General features: G+C 43.0%; 1 long non-coding RNA gene and 1 other non-coding gene across 3 annotated transcripts; one reads left to right on the top strand and one right to left on the bottom strand.

Moving 5' to 3' along the window:
- Nucleotides 1–1,282: 1,282 nt before the first annotated feature.
- On the bottom strand, nucleotides 1,283–16,977 carry LOC143106107 (uncharacterized). Of its 2 annotated transcripts, none has more exons than XR_012983624.1 (3): nucleotides 16,218–16,977; nucleotides 15,114–15,346; nucleotides 1,283–1,392 (listed from the first exon to the last, which is right to left on the bottom strand). It is a non-coding gene; the product is annotated as an uncharacterized LOC143106107 (long non-coding RNA). The 2 variants fall into 2 exon arrangements; XR_012983625.1 differs by lacking the exon at nucleotides 16,218–16,977 and adding an exon at nucleotides 15,762–16,181.
- On the top strand, nucleotides 15,955–16,042 carry trnay-gua (transfer RNA tyrosine (anticodon GUA)). The gene is given in 2 exon segments: nucleotides 15,955–15,991; nucleotides 16,007–16,042. It is a non-coding gene; the product is annotated as a tRNA-Tyr (tRNA).
- Nucleotides 16,978–17,302: the final 325 nt, after the last annotated feature.

Here is a 17,302-nt window from a genome sequence, read left to right as displayed (position 1 = left end):
TGGTGATAAAAACAAAAACAGCAGCGCCAAGTTCTGTCTAATATTCTGTTTTGGTAATGAAGGAATGAATGTTCTGTAAACAAAAAGGGGCATAAGCTACGTAGCTTCTTAGGATCTGACGTCCCTAAAACCGCGGAAAATAGGTCGCTCACTATACCACAGTGATTAATATTGAGTTGCCTAGCACACTCGCTTACCTATTTACTCTTTATATCCAATAAAGAGGCTCCTTATCTGGATTGGCTTTCAATCCAACACATATGTCCGACGCTTTACAAAATATGGATTAATTCGTCTTGTGCGACGTTTTGCCAAAATCGGGGAAGCACAAATTTATGTCCACTATTAAATTACGGTTTTGCCAAAATATTGCCAAAATCGGGGAAGCACAATTTTGTGTCCACTATTAAGTTACGGTTTTGCCTAAATGTCTACTCACTCAGAATGCCTTTTCCGATATCTTAACGCCCGTTCCAAAACTGTGGTTAGCAGGAACCGCCCGGATTTACAGATCCACCTTCGTTCATCACCAAAGAAGAAATGCAGATAAAAAGCGTCCTTACCTGGGAGCTGTCACCAGAGCGATGAGAAAAAGAAAAACTGTGGCATCTTAGAATCAGCGACAAAAGTATATTATCTTGGTGGAACCTCCATGAAAGTAATTGCAGTGAATAATTACTTAATATTAATCTTAGACTGGCGAACTTCAGGAAAAACTCAGGAATCAGGTTTATTCTGTTACAGGCAGAGAGAGTACAAAAAAAAAGGTCTATGGTCTATGTAGGCCTAGCCCAGGCCTGTACCCAGATAGCAAACATACACTGGGACGGAACTGGGCCACACCTACCACAACGTCCGGCACGGATCTGCATAATGGACCTGATCCGGCGTCCAAACGCACATCGGTCCAAAACTGGTCTGGATCCGTTTGACGGATCTGGTTCCAATAAGGGCTAAGACTGGCCCAGTTCCGTATGATAGTCTGTGTTACTGACGTGTTCCAGATCTGCTTATCATATGCAATACGGGTCCGCTTATTGTGTGTGGTACGGACCCGTTTATCAGATATCAGCTGGCTTTGTTTGACATGTGAAATGTGATTGGTAATTAATTATCCTGAAAAATCTGTTTGCTACACATTTGCTAACAGGTTCGTTTTAGGTTCACCCAGGCTAAAGTTCGTAACGTTTTCCCAACAGCTCAACTAATAAACATAAGCTAGGCTACAAACACAATGGGGGGTAAAAAAAACTTTACAAGTAAGTCTTATTATTTTTTTTTATTCAACAACCTGGCTGTAGAAGTGCAATCCCAGACAAAGTTTAAGTTGTGTTAATTCCACTGTTCCCATCGATATTCAGGCTGTCTTCCTCAGTCATCTCCATGGTCAATCTGAAACAACACAAAATAAACATTAGCCATTTATTCCTTTTTGAAAATAGGCTAAGTCACAATTACACTCGTTTTTTTATCAATGATCCTGTTAGCGTTATCACCGTTTTTTCCAAAATATTGTGATGGCTGTTTTGCTAAAGCTAAGCTAGTAGCCTATATTGCTGGAAATAAACTTAGGCTACAGTAAAGTTATCAATCGCTCGGCTGCTTGTTGTTGATCCAAGATGGCGGCGCGTACACACGCAGCGACCTCTCTCTGTCCCAACCGTACGGTGTTTTGTTCGTTTAAAAAGTGTTTGTCCGAAAGTTTTACGTGTTCGTCTCGTCTTACTACGTCGTACTACAAGTACAGCAGACAGTTTTTAATTGACATCTGCAAAAGCAAGTTTTGCAGCGTTCTGGACTTTGCAACAGAGACGCTAAAGGAACTCGGACTACTCCGGCCTGCAACAACACCGGACTCGCCTGCTACTCCTCCCCCGGAAAGAAAGCGTCGGAAGCGGTGTGCGAGGAAGCAGAAGAGGGGCAAGCGCGGAGGCGTCCGGGCCAGGCTAGCGGCCAGCCCAACTCGCCCAGCCATACCATCCATTCTCCTGGCAAATGTACGATCACTGGACAACAAAATGGATTACATACGACTGCTGAGATCAACGAACCGGACAGTAAGTAACTGCTGTGTGCTCGTCTTCACTGAGACTTGGTTAAATGACCACATTCCGGACTCTGCTGTACAACTGGAGCAGCTAGCATGCTATCGAGCAGACCGGGCCATTGTAAAGGGAGGTAAATCACGAGGAGGAGGAATCTGTGTTTACATCCGTGATGAATGGTGCCGGGACACTGTAGTAGTATGCAAACACTGCTCACCACTGGCAGAGTTTATGATCATAAAGTGCCGTCCTTTTTACCTGCCAAGGGAAATTACTGCGATTCTGCTAGTCGCAGTATACATCCCGCCTACCAACAACAACAACGATAAGAACGCGGCTCTTAGTGAACTGTACCAGGCTGTCAGTGAACAACAGACGGCACACCCAGACGGTTTCACCATCTTCACTGGAGATTTTAACCATGCTAACCTTAAAACTGTACTTCCAAAGCTACACCAGCATGTTGATTTTCCAACAAGAGGAGATAACATCCTGGACCTGGTCTACACTACACACAAAGGAGCATACAAAGCCACCCCCCTCCCCCACATTGGACTTTCAGACCATATCACTGTTATGCTAATGCCCGCATACAGACAAAGGGTAAAAGTGAACAAACCGGTTCGTAAGCAGGTAAAAGTGTGGCCTGAGGGAGCCTCCGATGCTCTTCAAGACTGCTTTGACACAACAGACTGGGAAATGTTTAAGCAGGCAGCCACTTACAACAACCAGACAGACATAGAGGAGTATACAGACACTGTAACCTCTTACATCACCAAGTGCATTGATGATGTGACCCACACAAAAGACATCATCACTCGGGCTAACTGGAAGCCATGGCTGACAGGGGATGTCCTCAGGCTGCTGAGGGCCAGAGACAAAGCCTACAGAGCTGGGGATGAAGCTGGCATGAGAACAGCGAGAGCCAACCTGTCCCGTGGCATCAAGGAAGCAAAAAAGGAATACACTCACAAGATAACCACCCACTTCAAAGACAGCAGGAACGCACAAAGCCTATGGCAGGGCATTCAGGCCCTCACGGACTACAAGCCCGCGCCACAGAGCTGCGAGAGCAACATCCCTCTGCTCAACAACCTGAACCGCTTCTTTGCTCGCTTTGAAGCACAAAACAGCACCTGCCCACAGAAGACCCATCCCCCTCTACATGAGCAGCCCCTGTGCCTCTCTGCCGACAGCGTGAAGAGGACACTTGCTGCTATCAACACCCGTAAGGCAACAGGTCCAGACAACATCCCTGGTCGTGCGCTGAAGGACTGCGCAGGGGAGCTTAAGGATGTCTTCACAGACATCTTTAACACTTCCCTGAAGCAAGCCATCGTCCCATCTTGTTTCAAAGCTGCCACCATCATACCTGTGCCGAAGAAAACTGCTCCATCCTGCTTCAATGACTACCGCCCTGTGGCACTGACACCCATCATCATGAAGTGCTTTGAGCGGCTTGTCATGTCACATATCAAATCCATTCTCCCCCCCACCCTGGACCCCTTCCAGTTTGCATACCGAGCCAAACGGTCTACAGAGGATGCAATCTGCTCTGCCCTCCACCCAGCCCTCACCCACCTGGAAAAAAGAGACTCATATGTGAGATTGCTGTTTATAGACTTCAGTTCTGCATTCAACACCATAATACCACAACAACTCATCTGCAAACTTGACAAACTGGGACTCAGTACCTTACCTCTGCAACTGGCTACTGGACTTCCTCTGTCAGAGGCCTCAAGTAGTACGTGTTGGCAACAATACCTCAAGCAGCATCACACTGAGCACAGGGGCCCCCCAAGGCTGCGTGCTCAGTCCGCTGCTCTTCACCCTGCTGACACATGACTGCACTGCAACCTACAGCAACAATCACATAGTGAAATTTGCTGACGACACAACTCTGGTGGGTCTCATCACCAAGGGCGACGAGACTCAATACAGGTTGGAGGTCGACCATCTGACCACGTGGTGCAGGGACAACAACCTCCTGCTGAACGTCAGCAAGACCAAAGAGATTGTTGTTGACTTCCGGAGAGGTCACACCCAACACCTGCCACTGACCATCGACGGTGCTGTGGTGGAGAGAGCGAGCAGCACCAAATTCCTGGGGGTGCACATCAGTGAAGACCTCTCCTGGACCACCAACACAGCATCACTGGCGAAGAGAGCTCAGCGCCGCCTGTACTTCCTGCGGAAACTCAGGCGAGCAAGTGCTCCACCAGCCATCATGACCACATTCTACCGAGGCACCATTGAGAGCATCCTCTCCAGCTGTATCGCTGTGTGGGGCGGAAGCTGCACTGAATACAACAGGAAAGCCCTGCAGCGCATAGTGAACACAGCTGGAAGGATTATTGGTGCTTCACTCCCCTCCCTGAAGGACATTTACACCACCCAACTCACCCGCAAGGCGACCAAAATTGTGAGTGATGCAAGTCACCCCGCTCACAATCTGTTTGATCTACTGCCCTCTGGGAAGAGGTACAGAAGCCTGCGCTCCCGCACTACCAGACTCACCAACAGCTTCATACACCAAGCTGTTAGGATGCTGAACTCTCTCCCTCCTCTCCCCCCTCCACCCTCAGCTACATAACATCCTGGACATTGGACCCACAATGGCCGCCTGCACCACTCCACTTGCACACTTGTACACTTTGCAACTTGTTGCTGTTGTCCTGAAAACACAACACTTCTGCTGCTCTTACATAACTTGCACCACTATGCCACTTTATTTCTTACTTAGGTCAAACAGAACTACCTCAGCCTCTTATTGGCCTGACTTTGCACTAGTATTTTATTTTATTGACTGTCTATGCACAATTTCAACCAAATTTTGCTGCTCTTATTTTTTCATTATATGTGCCCTCTTATTTACTTATTTACTTACTTTTTTGTTTACTTGAATGTTATGTTTGTCTGTGGACTTAAAATTGGTAAAATATGTCTTGTCTCCACCGTGGGATAGTGAGAAACGTAATTTCGATCTCTTTGTATGTCTGGAACATGTGAAGAAATTGACAATAAAGCTGACTTTGACTTTGACTTTGACTTTGTTGCAATGAATAAACCAACAGAGATAAAAAGCAGATAGCTTAGCAGCTACCTTGAAAAGTTGGGCAGTGTCCTAGTCCAACCCCAGGCAAATCATGTCAAAAGATTGATAGTGCGCAAACCAAAGATCCTTGATTAACGTTACTGCTTGGACTTCTGCATGCGTGGCAAGAATATGGGGTTGTCTCATAGCACTGTTTGATCTGACAAACAACAATTGACTACTTTTACCACTGCTAGGTAATAATAAAAATAATGAAACAAGCATATGATCAACATTGAGCCAACTATCTTCTTTTCCAGCCTTACTGTAGAAATGAAGTGGCCATGGGAACATAGTGCACCCCCATGGTTTCTAAATTTGTGCCATTCTAAAATACCTTTTTTTTTCTTTAGCAGAATCAGCACCTTAATTAATATCATTACCACCTGGGTCTGCTGTGAAAAAATGGTCCTTCGGCTCATATCCGTATCACAGGTTTGGGCCAAATCAGTGTTTTGTATTTTAAACGCATTTCCTGACTTCCAGTTGAGTTGCGGAAATCGGACCTGGGACAAATCTGTAAACCGGTGATAAAACAGCATTGCTAGCAGAGCTGAAACCTGTATCAGGAGTAGACCTGGCCCACAGCCAGATACCGTATGTCCGCTACAGGCGGATCTAAAGGCTTTTATGCGGATCCGGCCCAAAGGAAATTGCTATCTGGGTAGGATCACCCTCTCTCTCTCAGTTCTCCATGCTCTAATCTTGTGTCTTACAATGCAAGTTAATCACTTTTGTATGAGTTAAACAAAGAAGAAAATGGCGCCAAAAACAAGCCCACTTGATTGGTTCTCCAGTTGGCATCAGACACACCTACTCACACACCTATTTCACACCTATGCATTCTTATCGAATAGCATGAGGGGAGATATCATATATATATGAAATATCACTTATAGAATGTTCCAAACATTCTCACAATCAAATCATTACAATCTTTGTACTGATACTATCAGAATGATACCAAACATGAATACATTTACATTTCATGACACATGGATACATTATATCAAGGTAATATCCTTTGTCCTGTGTAACTAACCAGCACATTAGCATTCCATTGGGGGAGGGGATGGTGTCTTTGTTTAAAACCATGAAGGGTTACATGGCTAACTAAAAGTAGTCTTGAAGTTAAATTATTATCCATTTTAACCATAAATGTATTGCTATCAGCACCCTATACATGTATTTGCCCACCTTTGAAGTAAGTTGGGCACCCTATACATGTATTTGCCCACCTCTGAAGTAAGCTGGGCACCCTACCTTTGCCCACCTATGAAGTAAGGTGTTTTTTGCATTTCACTATGCCATATTTGCCAGGTGATCTGAAAGAGCAAGTTATCTGTTTCTTTATGATTAAGTAACAAATTAGATGAGAAATTACTTCTATTGTTTCTATTGTCTATTTGGTAAACCATACCTTTACTTTACATTAAATTACATTACATTACATTTAGCAGACACTTCTTGACCAAAGTGACTTACATATGTCAGCTATATTACAAGGGATCACATTGTCCCCGGAGCAACTTGGGGTTAAGTGCCTTGCTCAAGGGCACAACGGTGGAAGCCGGGAATTATACCTGAGGTAAAGTCTTGTCTAATTACAGGAAATGTTACAACAGTGCATGGTAAGCGTATGGTTAGTGTATGGTTACTGCATGGTAAGTGTATGGTTACTGCATGGTTAGTGTATCGGCCTTTTCCTATTTTCCAAAGTTCCAAACTAAAGGCCGTGGGTGACGTGGATTCAGCTTCAAGTTTACGCATAAACACAAGTTTCCAAAAAAGATGGTTCGGTTCATTCCAACAAAAAAGTCCAAAGGTTTTCTTTACATGAAGTTCCAACAAAGATTTTCCATTTCCATTATCCAAAATGCTTGCATTAAGTGTGGTAAAATCTTTTTATCTCGCCAAAACCATGCCACGCCGCCCGACATTACTTTCCAACTAAATTAGAGCGGCGGGCGTGACCTAAAGTAGCTGCACCTGTGCCTAGGTAGGCATATTCAAATCACAGGTCGAAGTGAACTTAACAAACAGAAATGGCCATGACATTCCGGCCCCTAATTCTTGAACAACAAGTAATTACAAATCTATATACAATATATACAAGTGAATGGCCATTACAAGTACAGTGATACATGTAAGCTTACATACAATTCAATGCTATTTACATATGTACATACAGTATTTACAATTTAGATTTCAAACACTCCTTTTTTTTTTTGCTTTTCTTTTTTCCTATTTTTTTTTTTTTTTGCAGTATTTATCCATCCGGATTTCTTTGACTTGGCCTCTGCGGCAGATAAACCTCCTGATGGCGTTTATACAGGAATCTGTATTGAGAGAATGCGCCACCTCCAGGTGTACTGCGCAACAGGTTAGGCAAGTAAAAAGTGCTCCATATCTTTTAACTAGGCTTCTGCCTTTCTTAACTTCTATTGGCCCAAAATAATCTAGGCCCACATGTGTGAATGGTGGGGCATCGGCTGAGACTCTGTCAACAGGAAGGTCAGACATCTTCTGCTCACCTGGTCTTTGGCGCTGCTTTTGGCATATCACACACTCACTGATGACCTTTCTGGCTGCTGCATTTGCATGAGGAATCCAGTACTGTCGTCGTAGGGTTGAGAGCATATGATTTCTTCCCCTGTGACCAACTTTATTGTGTACATGTTGAAGAATGAGCTTTGAGACATGACTTTCTTTTGGCAGTATTGCAGGGTGTTTTGTTTCCACAGGTAAAGCGGACCTGCTCAGCCTACCACCAACTCTCAGCACATCATCAGTGACAATGGGGTCAAGTTTGTACAGTTGACTGGATTTCTTCACACCACCAGATTTCAGCGCAGCCAATTCACTGGAGTAATGTTTCTTTTGCACAAAGCGCACTATTGCCTCCTCTGCTAAGAGCAGGTCATCGACTGTGAGTGGTAAGTAGTTTGTTTTCTTTTCCTGTTTAACAGAAGTTTGATCTCCACATTGTGCATTTTCTTTTATCTTTAGCCTTAGCTTTTCTTTCAGTTTCATAATCCATGCCACGGCTCTCTTGAGCCTTGTCCAACTAGAGAAGTGCAGCAGCAGTTTAGTGGTGGGACATACCTCTTCAGCCTGTGCTGCGAAGGAAAGGACCTCCTCCCTCACTTCTGGGTGCAGCGATGCTTCGTCCACGATTGCTGGCCACTCACACTCGGCTTTTCCGAGAAAGGCAGGACCAGCGATCCAGGTTGAGGACTTCAGGAAGGCTCCAACTTTCATGCCTCGCGAAGCTGCATCTGCAGGATTCATCTCTTAGAGCCAACATGTCTCCACTGACAGACATTAGACAGTGATCTTATGACGGAAACTCTATTGGCTACATAGGTCTTAAAGAGACTGTTTTAGGACAGTCATGCTGTCGGACCAAAAGACTGACTCAATGAGGTTGAGCTCCAGCTGTTTTGACAGCATCTTGTCCAGGCGCACAGCAACGACTGCTGCAGCCAGCTCCAGGCGAGGTATGGTGACGTGCTTGAGTGGAGCCACTCTTGCTTTGCCTATAACAAAAGCAACACACACTTCCTTCTCGCTGTTAGTTAGCCGTAAGTATGATACAGCACCAAATCCAACTTCGCTGGCATCACAAAAGTGATGCAGCTGTGCCATTTCTACATTTCCAAATTCACTAGGTGTGAAGCATCTTCTGACACTGAATGAGTGTAACAGAATCAAATCATCCACCCACCTTTGCCATGCTTGTGCCATCTCTGGTGGTATTGCCTCATCCCACGCCAGCTTCAACTTGCACAGCTGCTGCAGAATCTGCTTTGCGGGGAGTATCACCGGGCTTAAGAACCCTAGTGGATCGTAAATGGAGCTCACACTTGACAGTATTCCACGTCTTGTCAGTGGCTTGTGCTTGTTTAGAATGCTGAAGGTGAAGGAGTCTTGTTCAACATCCCACTGGACGCCTAGGGCTCTTTCCATAGGCAGCTGGTCTCTGCTTAGGTCAAGTGTTTTCACTCCACTGGCTCGATCTGCTTCGGGGATATGAGAGAGAACAGAGTGGTCACTGCATATCCACTTATTGAGCTTGAACCCTCCTTTAGCACATACCTCGGTGAGTTGCTGGTAGAGAGAGGTGGCTTGTTCGACTGAATGAACTGACTTGAGGGCATCATCAACATAGAAATTCTTTCTGCTGGTGCTAATGGCCTCCTCTGGATACAGATGTGCATTATCCTCAGCAGTTTTTAGCAGAGCGTATGTAGCACAGCTGGGGGAGGACACTGCTCCGAAGATGTGGACTAACATTCTGTGCTCAGCAAGGTCTTTGGTCAGGTCACCGTTAGGCCACCACAGACGTGTTCCTCAGCCACTCTGACTTGATGAAACATTCCTTTGATGTCAGTCATTAGTGCTATTGGACCCTGCCGAAAGCGGATGAGCACACCTAACAAGGTGTTTGTCAAGTCAGGGCCTTGGAGGAGCTGTTTGTTCAGGGATGTTCCAGCAAAAAATGAGGCACAGTCGAACACCACGCGTAATGTTTTCTTGCGGGGTAGACTACATGATGCGGCAAGAACCAGACTACCTTCTTCATGGCTCAGCTGATCTTGGTATGATATCAGCGTATCCCTCTACACTGACATCTTGCATGAATCCTTTGTATTCCTCAAAAAATGACTGGTCCCTTTTGAACTTTTTCAGCAGGTGTTGCGCCCTCTGCTGGGCGACTTGTTTGTTGTTGGGCATCACTACATTGAAGTCGCGGAATGGCAGTTTCAGGTAGTAATGACCATTGGTAAGTGTTGCTGAGCTTGATATTATTTCCATAAACTGTTTGTCCTCCACAGACATTTCAGCGTGTTCATCACAGTGCTGTTCGACAAAATCTTGATTATACTGCTTAATTAACATTTCTTCCAGTTTTCCTAATGAGATGCGGTTCACCTGTACAGAAGCTGCATCACTGGCGTCGCTATCTTCTTGTCCAAGTGGGCCGTTGATGACCCATCCAAGACGAGTCTGGACAGCGTAGGGTCCATTACCTTCACTGTTGACTATTTTCCATGGTTCCAGTGCTTTAGGTGCATTTGCACCAATCAGCAGTCCAATACTTGCATTGATGGGCGTCAGTTCCACTTCTTGTAAGTAAGACCATTTTTTGTGGTCTTCTACTTTGGGTATGTTGTCTTTCGTGACAGGGATTGACTTTTGAGTGTACACATCTGGCAGTCTCAAGAATTTGTTGTCATTTAGAGCAGCTACTTCCAAGCCAGAGATCTTATGACTACTCATACTTCTCCTGCCCCATCGTCTTCAGCAGTATGTCCATTTTTTGTCCAGGTGCGTTCAGCTGAGTCATTAATGACTCAGTACAAAATGTTGCTGAGCTGCCTGGGTCCAAAAAAGCGTACGTTTCAATTACTTTTGTGCTTTTGTTTAGTTTGACTTTGACAGGTAGAACAGACAGCGTTTCTCTTTTGGCTTTCATTACTGCGTTTAATTGGGCTTTAAGTTCAAGCGTGTGTTTTTCTTGTAACGCGTCAGCCTGCGCTGGCAGAGTTACGCGCTCCAGCTCGGCCTGCATTGCCATCTCAGAAGCGGTTTTACTTTTTCTACTGGCAGAGGATGAACTAGAGGCCTTGCTCGCTGCTGCTTTGCTACTGGGGCGTGCAGGTTTTGCAGTCTGTGAGACGCTATCGTGGGGCTCTACGTCATCACTTTTGCGAGATGCAGCATGAGACACATTTTCCACAGCGTTTACATTATTAGCGGCATCCTGCGAGGCGTCTTGTTTTAGTCATCAATAAATTCTCTGCAGCTTATCAATTTGGGTTCATACCAGTCAGTGTGGTCAGATTCTCTCTCATCCTCATTCAATAAACTTTGCACAGCCACTTGTACGTCCATAAACTCCTCCAGAAAACGATTGTAAACTTTCATGTGATCTTCAATGACAGTGGTATTCTCTCCATTATCGATCAAAGTGTGAATTTCATTCTGCTTTCGTGTGAGAGCGACGAGTTTTCCACTTTGCTTCTTAATTAAACTTAAAACTTCCCTTTCCTTTCCCAAATCTTCCTACTTCTCCTGCTCCTCATTTCCCAAATCTTCCTCTTCCTGCTCCTTCTGCATAATGTTCCAACTAAAACTTTGTTTCCACAAAAATCCAAAGAATGTTTTCAAACTAAAAAGTCTTTGCTTTGTCTTCTTTTAAGTCTTTAAATTACAGTTCAAAAGAGTCCACCCCGACGTTGCAGGTCATCAAAGAGAATCACCTGTTACTAACGACTTTCGGCGTCTTCTCGATTCGGCTTCCAAATTCCAGTAATCCAACAGAAAAGTTCCAACAGATAATCCAATTCAATTCAATGTCCAAACAAAAAAAAGATTTTACTTAATGTATCGGCCTTTTCCTATTTTCCAAAGTTCCAAACTAAAGGCCGTGGGTGACGTGGATTCAGCTTCAAGTTTATGCACAAACGCAAGTTTCCAAAAAAGATGGTTTGGTTTATTCCAACAAAAAAGTCCAAATGTTTTCTTTTTGAAGTTCCAACAAAGATTTTCCATTTCCATTATCCAAAATGCTTGCATTAAGTGTGGTAAAATCGTTTTATCTCGCCAAAACCATGCCACGCCGCCCGACATTACTTTCCAAATAAATTAGAGTGGCGGGCATGACCTAAAATAGCTGCACCTGTGCCTAGGTGGGCATATTCAAATCACAGGTCGAAGTGAACTTAACAAAAAACAGAAATGGCCATGACAGTTAGTGTATGGTTACGGCATGGTTAGTGTATGGTAAGTGTATGGTTACTGAATGGATAGTGTATGGTAAGTGTATGGTTACTGCATAGTTAGTGTATGGTAAGTGTATGGTTACTGCATGGTTACTGTATGGTTACTGTATGGTTACTGCTGCTTTTGAAACCATTGATCATGCTATTTTAATTAGAAGACTAAGAGAATGGGTTGGCATAACGGGTCCTGCTTTGGACTGGTTCATATCCTATTTGTCCAACAGGACTTTTTTTGTTTCAATAGGTAATTGTACTTCCTCTACCTCAGCTATTACTTGCGGTGTTCCCCAAGGTTCAATTTTAGGACCAATATTGTTTTCCCTTTATATGTTACCTCTAGGCCACATAATTCGCCGCCATAACATATCATTTCACTGCTATGCTGATGACACACAGCTGTACCTCTCAGTCAAACCAAACATGCTTAACAAGCTAACTGTACTGCAGGATTGCATAGCTGATGTGAAAGACTGGATGTCTCAGAATTTCCTACAGCTTAACTCTGACAAAACAGAAGTCCTTTTCATTGGCCCTGACAAAGTCTATAATCAAGCTAAGACTTTTCTTGGAAATTTAGCCTCAAATAACAAGACTAATTCTAGAAACTTAGGGGTTTTATTTGATACAGATTTAAAATTTGACCAACATGTAAAACTCCTTGTGCAGTCCTGTTATTATCAACTGAGAAACATTTCCAAAATCAGATCAATGCTTTCTTTAAAGGACACAGAGAGAATTATACATGCATTTGTCTCATCTAGACTTGATTACTGCAACGCCTTATTCACCTGTTTAAATCGTCATTCCATCTCTCGTTTACAAACTGTTCAGAATTCAGCAGCCAGACTTTTGACAAAGTCTAAATTTAGGGAACACATCACCCCAGTTCTGGCCAATCTTCACTGGTTGCCAGTGAGTTTTAGGATTGATTTTAAAATCCTCCTTATTACCTATAAAGCATTACATGGTTTGGCACCTGACTATTTAACAGATTTATTAACCCCCTACTGTCCAGCTCGGCCCCTCAGATCCTCCAGCCTGGGACTTTTAGTTGTTCCAGAAAGTAAACTGTCAACTAGGGGTGACCGATCATTTGCAGTTAGAGCACCCAAGCTTTGGAACAGCCTCCCTTATAACATCAAATCTGCACCATCTGTGGCTGTTTTCAAATCTAGTCTAATGACCCACTTATATAAAATTGCTTTCCTTAAATAGTGAATGATTCCACTCATGTCTCTGCTAATTTATTATCATTATTATCATTTCTGTTTGTTTATTTTGTCTTGGGTACTATACTGTATACCTTTTCTATTTTCTTTTTTATATATATTTAGTTAAGTTTGTGTTTGTAGTTTGGTAGTTTACTATTTTATCATTTTTATTATTATTACTATTATTATTATTATTGTTGTTGTTGTTATCATTACTATTGTTTTGTTTTTTGCTTGGTTTTGTTTGTTTGTTTGTCTGTAGAGCACTTTGTGCTTTGTGCTTGAAAAGTGCTATATACATACATTTTATTATTATTATTATTATTATTATTTTTATTATATTATTATTATTACTGTATGGTTAGTGTATGGTTACTGCATGGTTAGTGTATGGCAGGGGTATTCAATTAAAAATTAAGTTGGGCCAGATTTTCAAACCAAGAAATTGAGCTAGGCCAGACATTTTCAGCGGCTGGCAACAGATATAATGACACATTTTTAAACCAGACAAATTAATGTAGGCCTATTGAAAAACAAGTAGCCTAGGCCTAGTCACATTGGACACAGGCACATCAAAAACGATTTGATGTGCTTGTGTCAGATGTGTGTGACGTCAATCAAACTGAAAACAGTGGCAGACGGTGTTTTAGATAGATAGATAGATACAGTTTTGAGGATTTATTTATTTATATAATTTATTTACAAATTATGGAGACCATTAAGTAATTCAACAAACTTGCTTACATAGTGCCGATCATCCTGACCGTTGTCAAACTCTCGAATGAAACATAAAGTAGGCTATTATTTAAATCTGCTGCTTGTGTTAATGTCAATTTTGATCTAAGAGAAACCTAAGTGCAGAGCTTTGTGAGCATTTTCAGAGTGCCGATAAAAGAGCTGTAAATGAATATTGCTACACTAAGCCGAGTGTTGCAGTCTGTACTGTAGGTGTCTAGGGATTTCTGTAGGGATTTCTGAAGGCTCAGGAAATGATTATTTCTCTACGTTTCTGGCAAAACTACGGGCCGGGCCACTCAGAGGTTGCTTCTGGGCCGCATGTGGCCCGTGGGCCGCCAATTGAATACCCCTAGTGTATGGTTACTGCATGGCGGCCATCTTGGTAAAGGTAAATCTATTTTGAGCAGCTATTTTCCTGTTCAAATGAACTGGGAGGCATACGTAACTCAGAATAGGGCGATCACATTGACATGAAGTGCATCAGGCGAATCTGTGTTTAAATCTGAACTGAACGGTATACCAATCTACAACTAATACATATGGCCATGTTCCATTATCCTCAAAGTCCAATCAGACATATCTATACACATTAAACCATATGACTTAGAAATGAAGCACTAAGACAGTACATCTGTCAGTCACTTATGAATGTGTTGGCAGATCCCTGTCTCTATCTGAGTCATAGTGTTAGTAAATTGCACTGAGTTGGTGTAATGTTTAGTCATGCGCAGACAAAAGATGCCAAGTCTGTGTGCTATTGTTACAGTTAGGTATTGCATACACACTTGCCTTTACAGGAGGTGTGTTGGCAGGGATTTGTCTTAATTCAATTTAGCACTGGGTTAAGATCAGAGGCCTACACTGATCACATCAGTACCCTGAGTCAATACATTCTCCCTTATTCACTTAAAAGATCCTCAGTTAAGCACACAATAGTGTAAATCACACGTCAAATCTGTTTGTGACAGACTTGGTGAAACGACTGATCATCTGAAGAGTTATCGGTGACCTCACCTGCTGCCCCTCTGCCATGAGCTGAGAGAAGTATCAGAACCAAGAGTGAGTTCATGCTGAAACAGTTTGCTGAAAATAAAAACTAACTTGGATACGAAAAACTGTTGTTGTCCTCTCAGGTATCTCCTACGCACAATGCTTCAGTCCAGTTGTAGCATGCTTGGACTTTGACCAGTCATAAGTGTTAATAAAAAAAAAAAGTATATATACTTATAATACTCACCTAAGGTGCTCCTCCCTGGTAGGCATGATTATGCTGCCATGCATGACCAGCTTCTTCAGATGGTCACGCCAGCATATCCAGCTGATGGCCCAACCAGCTACACCAGCAGACCAGCAAGAGCTGGAAGAAAACCAGCAAAGACCAGCTAAAACCATCTAACAGCATATAAGCTGGTTTCTAGCTGTTTTTTTCAGCAGGGGGATGCTGCTCTGAAGAGATGACTGAGTCCTGTCCTGTAATACACAACATGACCAACTGAGGTCAGTCTACAACAAGTTATTTTGCCATACTCCAAATATTCCAGTTACTCGTGATTCTAATGGAGCAGTGCAAACCAAGCAGTGCAGAACAGATTAGTAGAGAGCATTCTTATCGGATTTATGAGACGAGAAAGGCTTCATTTGCAGCACCGATATGGCTCTACGCCCTAAGGTGTTTCTCTATAACAATATCTCTTATTTCAATAGGCTAGTCCAAGCAGACCTCTTAAAGCGAAATCCGCCCGCGAATGCAGTTTGTAGGTTGCGTGATTTTGAACAGCACTCTGATCGAACCTCCCTCTGCTTTCCAGTGTGTTCCCAAATGCTTCATTACATTTGATGTGTTCCCCTTAACACGCAAGTGTTTAAACATGTTAGCCTAGCTTACTTATGCCGGTGTTGGAGTTTGATTCACAGTGTAGCGTACAGCGTGGACGTCGAGCAACTTCCGTGTGCGATAAAATCCTACAGTTAAAATATGCTTGGAGTAGAGTGTAGCAGACTATCAATTCGAGTTGATAGACCAACATGTACAGTTCAAGTATATAGTTCAAGACCATAACGATTAGACATCATTGTAGCCTTCGATAGCTCAGTTGGTAGAGCGGAGGACTGTAGCGGTGTATCACTGACATCCTTAGGTCGCTGGTTCGAATCCGGCTCGAAGGAAAGATTTTCTGAATTCATCGATCGACTTGGTGGTGGGTCCGCCAAACTTTCTAGCCAAACAAGCTCACAACAAAATTCTAGGTCCATCTGCTGGCCAATGAAAATACAATGTGAGGTTACCAACATCAATGGTAGCCTAAGCAGGGGCCTGTACTACGAAGGGAGCTTAACCTACCCAGATGTAACCCAGGGTTACTTTGTTAAACCGGGGTTGACAAAACCTGGTTATCTTTAGTGGTGTTAATCGGTACTACGACGCTGATTATGAAGTTGATTTGTTGAGCCGGGGTTAACCTCATGGAGTTTGTGCGCGTTCACATAAAAGGGGCGGGTTGCAGCGCAAATCACCACTTTCAGTGATGACGCGTTCACCTTATTTTACGGATGAGGAATGCCAATTATTATGACAAATACGTCGGCAAGGCTGTTGGCAACGTATTGCAGATCCTAAATGCCTAAAAGTAAAGTTTTATTTCCACATGTTCTTCAAATACGGAGGAGTAATAGCTTGCGGAATGTATTTAATGAGTTGAAATAATTAAATTACTTATTTTGAGTTCATAGAAATGCCTACAGATGCAACACAATTTAGAAGTGGGCATATAGATTACAGTAATAAGGATAATTGAATGTTTAAGTAGCCCCATTGACTGATTTAGTGTATGCCTAATCCTGTGAACATTTCAGATGCAACACCATTGCCAAACGCACATGGCAGCAGGTGAAAATGAAACACAAACACATTATTCAGAATAGTGGTTTATATAGTCATAGCTTGCATTAATATTTCTTAATTATGAAAACATGTAGGCCTATGCTTATAGCCTTCACTTGGCCTCTGTTTTACAGCTAACAAGAAAAAGGTGTCTTTGAACACTACTGTAAGGCACCAGAGTGTTTTACAGTAGCAGAGGAGTTGGCCATCGCAAATAATAGTGGAAGGCCGATTATGGAGGGAGTTGAGGAGGCATTCGGTCGTATTCTGGTGCTGTGGAAATGTGTAGCCTTTATGTGCAGGGTACACTAATATGACATTCAATTCAACAAGTTTGTTAAAATGGTGATTTTTATTTATTAGGCCTACTGTAGGCTATGTCCGATTTTTTTTAGGCTATTCTTGCTCAGATGTTCAGCATACTGTAGGCCTATGTCCGATTTATTTTAGGACATACAGTATTCTTGCATCACCGATTGAATACATGAATGTCCACGTACGGGCATTGCTATGAGACGTCTTCCTAGATCATCTGACAAAGATAA

This window comes from Alosa pseudoharengus, unplaced genomic scaffold, assembly GCF_046254945.1.
Source record: "Alosa pseudoharengus isolate Yale_2024_CS ecotype anadromous, Long Island Sound unplaced genomic scaffold, YU_APseudo_1.1 YU_APseudo_1.1_scf_6, whole genome shotgun sequence".
Classification (NCBI taxonomy): domain Eukaryota; kingdom Metazoa; phylum Chordata; class Actinopteri; order Clupeiformes; family Clupeidae; genus Alosa; species Alosa pseudoharengus.
Note: the sequence above shows the minus strand (reverse complement) of the source record. Positions and strands in the feature narration are given on the sequence as shown.